Source organism: Lolium perenne, chromosome 2 (assembly GCF_019359855.2).
Source record: "Lolium perenne isolate Kyuss_39 chromosome 2, Kyuss_2.0, whole genome shotgun sequence".
In the NCBI taxonomy this organism is placed as follows: Eukaryota; Viridiplantae; Streptophyta; class Magnoliopsida; order Poales; family Poaceae; genus Lolium; species Lolium perenne.
The window spans coordinates 132,574,983-132,582,372 of NC_067245.2; the positions used below are offsets into that span (position 1 = coordinate 132,574,983).

The window sequence follows — 7,390 nt, forward strand, 5'->3', positions numbered from 1 at the left end:
CTACCACTTGTATTGTGTTAAAAGAAAAAGACCTATCAATTACACCAAGCCCAGCAGCGAGATTGCAGAGCTGAAAGGGTGGGATTTTCTTTAGCACAGCTCTTCTTTAGCTTGTTCTCCATATAAGTTGTCGCTTATATCATGGGAGAGTCGTACTACGCGAGATGCTGGATAGGTAGGACAAAGGCCTGACTACCAATAACAACATATATCTTTAGTAAACACACACATAAATATAGACAGAACCTTTCATCCAAGTTTGGAGCCAAAACCTGAAGTAAACGAACTATGTTTTTTTTTAGATGAAAGAGGGTTGAACCCACCCCATAAAATGAAACCAGGAAGCAAACTGTCTCAAGTAGCAACTGGAAGTAAAGCTAGGAAAACTTAATTTTTTTGAATTTGGCCTCATCTCACGTACAGAAAGTAAAGTCCCACGCAGGGGAGTAACCAGAACCTTGATCAGGTCCACGTCTTTGCAGATCTCATATTACTTAGGCATAGCCATAGTTGAGTCTTATGTTAAAAACAAATATCCCACTTCTTTGCATTTCCCAATAGACAAAAGTGCATCTAGCAGCTCAAGTCTAGCACCTTGATCTTCTCCTCCAGCTATCTTGTTAGAACACTCCTAAACGAAGCCGACCTACGGTAAAATATACCATACCAAATATCTATGCTAGCATGGAGCAAAAAAATGCTGTCTCCAATATGAAATATAATATCTAATATGGGTACGATAAATCTTAAATAAGTAAGACAAAAATCCTCCAGATCATTTTGGTATAACTCAGGATGTTTGTATCCAAAAGATATGCAAGAAATGAAAAGGAGATGATCAGTAAAGGGTCTTTTCTAAACATGGAACTATATGAACGATTTTTTTCTTAGCTAAACAAACAAATAGGACCATTGTACATGAGCCTCTAATAACTACCAGCTGCAGTTGTAGAAAATAAATAACATCAAACATTTTCATTTTGAATGGAAATGCTTAAAATTTATACCTACGAAGAGTAGGGAGCCAGGAATCCTGAACTCCCAAACTAAAATTGATGTTGTATCGTCGTATTTAATTGGCGGAACAATAACATATAATATATAGCTAATACTGAACTATAAACAATAATAGCGTGGAACTTATTTGGCACCTTTTTCAGCGAAATACTTCCTAGGTTGATTTTTTCTTAGGGTGTGCAAATTTTCCTACAGGGAAAAACTCAATCATCCAGCATGACTGCATGATAATGTATCCATGTCAAAGTGAGTCCATGTCAAAGTGAGTTTACAAAGCTAGAAGGAAAAAAATTCCAATTACTGCAATATATCTCACTTTTAGCTTGTACTGCAAGAAAAAAAATTCCCGGTAGCAAGAGATGTCATGTCCATAATCTTCATAGCAATCTGTGCAACTAAGGTATGGTAAATAAACACAACCAATGTGGCCCAGACCAAGCCTCTTTAGTAAAGTGATATGGCCTGGTCCTAGAGAACTTCTATTAGGATCACCTGAACTGCCTGCCACCTCAAATCTTAATGAGGCTTGCTTGCTAGTAATGCTGCATATACTGCTACAGGCGTTGTCATCAGTCACATGGCCCAGAAACACTACTTCCTTCCCTCGACAATGCTTGGCTATTAAACTTAGTGCTCACACTGACTTTATCAGGTTGCTCATTATCTCACTGAATTTAGTTCACACTATGATATCCTTAAAGTTCACTCGCATCAAGTTCTCCTTAGCATCTTCACCATCATCCAACCTCACACAACCATGAACAGATTTTCAGAACTGAAATCCTTATCTTGTTCTATAACCCCACATGATGTAGCAACTTCACCTGACATAACTGTTCTTGGTGAAAAAGGCCCCAGATTCCTTACTCCTGACTCGCTCGTCAAACTTCATCAAACTACATCCTACAACAGATGACTTCAGAGGACTGCAGTGTTCTTCAGATCCAAAGCATTACCCAACTGGTAAAACTGAATGGTTCGGATTGCTCAGGGTAAAGATCAAACGATAAAAAATGCTTGTCCCCGGGGATGGTCTCAGAACGCAGGGTTGTCAACATGCTTACACTATAGAGTAATAGCGAGAAAAATAATTGTTCCTTTTTTGCTTACCTGTATCAGTTTATCAGCATCAAGTGGTTCAACACTGTCAGCAGAGAGAAACCAGATGTATCTATAGATGGACATATGGACACGGCTTAGAAAGCATGTATTGTATAAGTATTGTGTTATTACGAACATGTTGGCTCAGTCTTCTAGGATATGCCTTTGTAATTCATGTAATAGTATTTTTAATGCAATATGCCTTTGTAATTCATGTGGTCTGTTGTACAGGGATCATTGCTTGAAAAACATTGCCTGCATCTAAACGAAATACAGCCATCTTTTTGTCCTGGAACCAATTAGTTTATAAAAATTGCAAAGAAATTTTGAGAAAGAAAATTAATTAGTGGTTAACTAATTTTAGCAACAGCAACTTATAAATATTTTTCTTGACTTTCTCAGTGAAAAGACGAAACGATTAGAACACCAGGCTTCCTAAACAATCAAGATGAGGAATACCAAACCGCATAAAGAAAAAGCGAATAACCAAGAAGAGCGAGTAATACCGGCCCATTGGTCCATGTAACTGCATGCTGCTGACACGCAGCTCATACCTCGCGAGAGGAACCTTTAGGTCAAGCGGACAAGCGGGTACCATTAAGGTCCTGCACCGGCGCATCGGAACCAGCACAGCGAGAGTAGAAGAAAATGGATGGCGCCCTTGCTGGTACAGATGGCAAAATTTCCAACTTACCAACAAAAGTTAAAGATGTAGCCGCAACATCTCTTGTAGCAGTGATATTTAGTACTATGATTACTAATCAGTAAGGCAAGATATATCTAGTTTGTAGTCCATCTAGTGAACCATTGGGTTTTTATAATAGTCCAAAAAAGAGCGGTAAACATATCTTAATATGCAACATCAACATCTAGATAGCAAAACAAATTAACAAAAGTAATACCCTACTGAATCCGATGAACAAAGCTAGCACAAATCAAAGAAACCACTGCCCTAACTCCTCCGAACTTATATGTTAGTTCAGTTAAAGCAGTAGTACATTAATCGATTCTCGGTTGATGGAAACTTCATCCATATACGTCACCTGGAAGAATTTTTTATCAACATATACCCAGTGATCTGCAGTGTGAAAATTCTAAAATCTTGCACAAATAATTTGAACAAAAGTTGAAGCTGGTAAAAAAAAAAGAGGAACGGAAATCATCCGCACCCAGCGATTTGCAGTGAGAAAGAAAATCAAAGCAAAGAAAAAGAATCGAACTCTTACTTGTCCGCTTCCACTGCATCAAGCCCCGCATGCCCGCGCGCCTATCTGGATTGCAGAGGCAGCTCGCTGCCGGATCCCGCGTGCGCCGTGCCGGACCCGTCCTTCCGCCTTCACTGGCAGGATCCGGTGGATGTGAAGATGGGGAGCCGGACAGGTCACCCGCCTCGACGCTGGTGGGCAGCCGGCCACCTCGTGCCGCCGGGAGCCCGACGCCCTGGAGCTCGCCTACCACACAGGGCCATCCGCTCTGACGCCCGTGCTGGCACCTTGAGCTAGACACCGGCATGCTGCTCTGTTCTCACCACTTATTCGTCTGCATCGTCGTCATCGACCCCGTCTTCCACGAGGTCACGACCGCTTCTAGATGCGAGGTTCAGGGGAGGAAGAAAAGATCGGTCAAACCCCCCAGAATACGCACCACGCACGAACCTCTCAACACGCGTCCGACATGCAGCAGCGTGCCAGGCCCAAACGGTGGCCCACGCACCGACCCTGGCCAACACGACGACGCGGCGCCGTCCAATCGCTCGGAATGCAGGGAATGCAACAGCCTTATTACTTGTTTAGTAGAATTTGGTGGAGTTCCATCTCAAACTCATAACGCACAGAGGACGTTGAATACCCAAATGTGCTTGAATAAACAAATTCATGAGACTACCTTTGCATCCACAATACACTCCTTTTGAATGGATGTATTTTAAATTACAAATAGTGCAATCACCATTAGAATATTTATGGCCCTATACATCTGGTTTCTCAATCAACTTGAAGATAACTATTCCTGGTACTATCCTATGTACTGCACAACTCCTTGGCTATGTTCTTTTTTTAGGAATAATTTTTTAGGGAAGTAAGCATTAGGATTTGAATCTTGACAACCAATAACAAAAGGTCCATCCTGATCATGTTTGTTGACCGCATCTTCAGCTTTCTGAACTGCGACAACACTAAATGGAGTATAAATAAACACACTATCAATTCAGAAAGGGCCCAGAAGGTTTCAGTAAGCATCCAGATCATGTTTGTTGACGGCGTCTTCAGCTTTCTGAAGTGCGACAACACTAAATGGAGTATAAATAAACACACTATCAATTCAGAAAGGGCCAAGAAAGATTCAGTAAGCATTCATGTATATATGTGCACTCATACAATGCATGCCCTGGTGTTTTAAAAGGGACATGTTTCAGTAGCTACTAATTTTCCCAGGATGTAGATGTTGCACTTTTGTTCATATTTTGTTCAACCCGTGTGCATGAAAGATAATGAGCGTATATAATGATACGCAGTTCTCCAAGGCAGAGCTAGATGTCTTTGCTGCCTCCACCTACATGGTGGTAGGCAACGGGATGTCCACCCTATTTTGGGAGGATAGGTGGATGGATGGTCAATCCAACAGGGAGATAGCGCCAGAAGTTTGTGCGGTAATCCCCAAGTGCCGTAGGAGGCAGCATACCGTGCAACAGGCCCTGGTGGAGCGCAGTTGGATCTCTGACATGGTTGGTACGCTTAGCGCTTTGGCGCTCTGGCAATATGTCCAACCGTGGAGCAGACTCAGGGGCTCTCAACTATCGACGGAGCCGGACAAGATGATTTGGCGCTGGACGACGGACTCTCAGTACTCTTCCCAGTCCTGCTATGACACCCTCTTCTAGGGGGCAGTCACTTCAGGATCGTGGGAGCTGAACTGGAAAAATCATGGGCGCCGCCTAGGGTGAAGTTCTTCATATGGTTGGCCTGCCTCGCCAGATGTTGGACGAGCGAGCGGCTTGCGCGTCGTGGTCTACCACATGCTGCGAGCTGCCCGTTGTGCGACCAGTCCGAGGAGACTATGGCACACATTCTTACCGATTGTCCCTTCTGCGGGACTATCTGGTATGAGGTCCTGTCGTGGATTCGATCCACCTCAGGGCCATCCACGGTTGAGGGTGACTTCGCGGAGTGGTGGTCGCCAGTGGTGCGGACCGCCCCTCGCCAGCTGCGCAAGGGTACCTCGTCACTGATCATGCTCCTTGCACGGGGAATATGGAAGCATAGGAACGATGCAGTCTTCGACAATGCGCGTCCCTGGGTGGCTTCCCTATTCGTGGACATCAGGGCCGAGGCGCGGCAGTGGACGGACGCGGGGCTCGGGGTCTTCGCCAACTACTCCCATAGATTAGCTTTCTTGGGTTCAATTGTATGGCGTGGTGTTGGTCCTTTCTTGGACTTGTACATATAACCTTCTTTTCTATCAATGCATCGAAACGCAAGGCTTTTACGTTTTCGCGAAAAAATGAGCACATATAATGATTATGAACAAACATTTTACCATACTAAATAACACAAAGTATGGGCATGTGCCATTCATCAAATATTTATCACGGGTCTATAAATATAATCCATTCAGGTAAACTTTTCTTGGGAAAATGAAACTTGCTAAATTTTTCTTGGCAAAATGAAACACCTTTCAGAAAGAGGTAGACATGTGTTCACCCTTACCTTCTTCTTACCATTAAAAAACATCATAGATAATGGAGTGGAGGAGAGTAGTGTACCCACTTGCACTTGGTATGGGGCGCCACCAAGCGCTCCATGCTCCCCTTCTTTTTCTCTTTTGCCTCTAATAAAGGTGTTATACCAGCTGTAGCAGCACCTAGGTTGGCAAACTTAATAACCCCTTTCAGCGTCTACCTTGGATATCTCTCACATTGTAAAATATTTATCTTTCTCTCTCTATCTCTATCTCTATCTTTATCTCTATCTCTACTACTATATTTAAAAAGAATGAAGTTCCTTTTTTCCTCCGGTCAGATGTTTCGTCAAGCTGGTAGTTGGGGACTTAGTTCTCAATGTTATTAGAGCTTATGCCCCGCAAATAGGCCACAATGAGAACACCAAGAGGGAGTTCCGCGAAGGCCTAGAGGACTTGGTTAGGAGTGTACCTAGTGGCGAAAAGCTCTTCATAGGAGATCTTAATTGCCACGTGGGCACATCTAACATAGGTTTTGAAGGGGTGCATGGGGGCTTTGCTATGGCATCAGGAATCAAGAAGGGGAAGATGTCCTAAGCTTTGCTTTAGCGTACGACATGATCGTAGCTAACACCCTCTTTAAAAAGAGAGAATCACATCTAGCTACTTTTTGTAGTGGCCACCACAGTAGCTAGATTGACTTCATCCTCTCAAGGAGAGAAGACAGGAGTGTGTGCCTAGATTGTAAGGTGATACCTGGAGAGAGTGTTGTCCATTATCATAAGCTTGTGGTGGCTGACTTTCGCTTTCGACTTCGTGTCCAGCGGGATAAGCATGCGAAAATCGCTAGAACGAAGTGGTGGAAGTTCAAGGGGGAGGTAGCCCAGACGTTCAAGGAGAGGGTCATTAAGGAGGGCCCTTGGGAGGAAGGAGGTGACGCGGATAATATGTGGATGAAGATGGCGACCTGTATTCGTAAGGTGGTCTCAGAGGAGTTTGGAGTGTCCAGGGGAAGTAGAAGCGAAGTTAGGGATACCTGGTGGTGGAACACTGGTGTCGAGAAGGCTATTAAGGAGAAGAAGAGTTCTTTCAGACGCCTATATCTGGATAGGAGTGCAGACAACATGGAGAAGTACAAGATGGCAAAGAAGGCCGCAAAGCGGGCTATGAGTGAAGCAAGGGGTCAGGCGTATGAGGACCTCTACCAGCGGTTAGGTACGAAGGAAGGCGAAAAGGACATCTATAGGATGATCCGAGAGAGGAAGACGAGGGATGTTGACCAATTCAAATGCATCAAGGACGGAGCAGACCAGCTCCTGGTGAAGGACAAGGAGATTAAGCATAGATGGCGGGAGTACTTCAACGGGTTGTTCAATGGGGAGACTGAGAGCTCTACCATTGAACTGGACAACTCCTTTGATGATACCAGTAGGCGTTTTGTGCGGCGAATCCAGGAGTCTGAGGTCAAGGAGGCGTTGAAAAGGATGAAGGGAGGCAATGCAATGGGCCCTGATTGTATCCCCATTGAGGTGTGGAGAGGCCTCGGAGACATAGCAATTGTATGGCTAACTAAGCTCTTCAACTCCATTTTTCGGGC

At 44.1% G+C, this 7,390-nt stretch overlaps 1 long non-coding RNA gene across 1 annotated transcript; it reads right to left on the reverse strand.

The window, feature by feature from the left end:
* Positions 1–1,248: 1,248 nt before the first annotated feature.
* Positions 1,249–3,917, reverse strand: LOC127333440 (uncharacterized). Its single transcript, XR_007871141.2, has 2 exons — positions 3,345–3,917; positions 1,249–3,161 (listed from the first exon to the last, which is right to left on the reverse strand). It is a non-coding gene; the product is annotated as an uncharacterized lncRNA (long non-coding RNA).
* Positions 3,918–7,390: the final 3,473 nt, after the last annotated feature.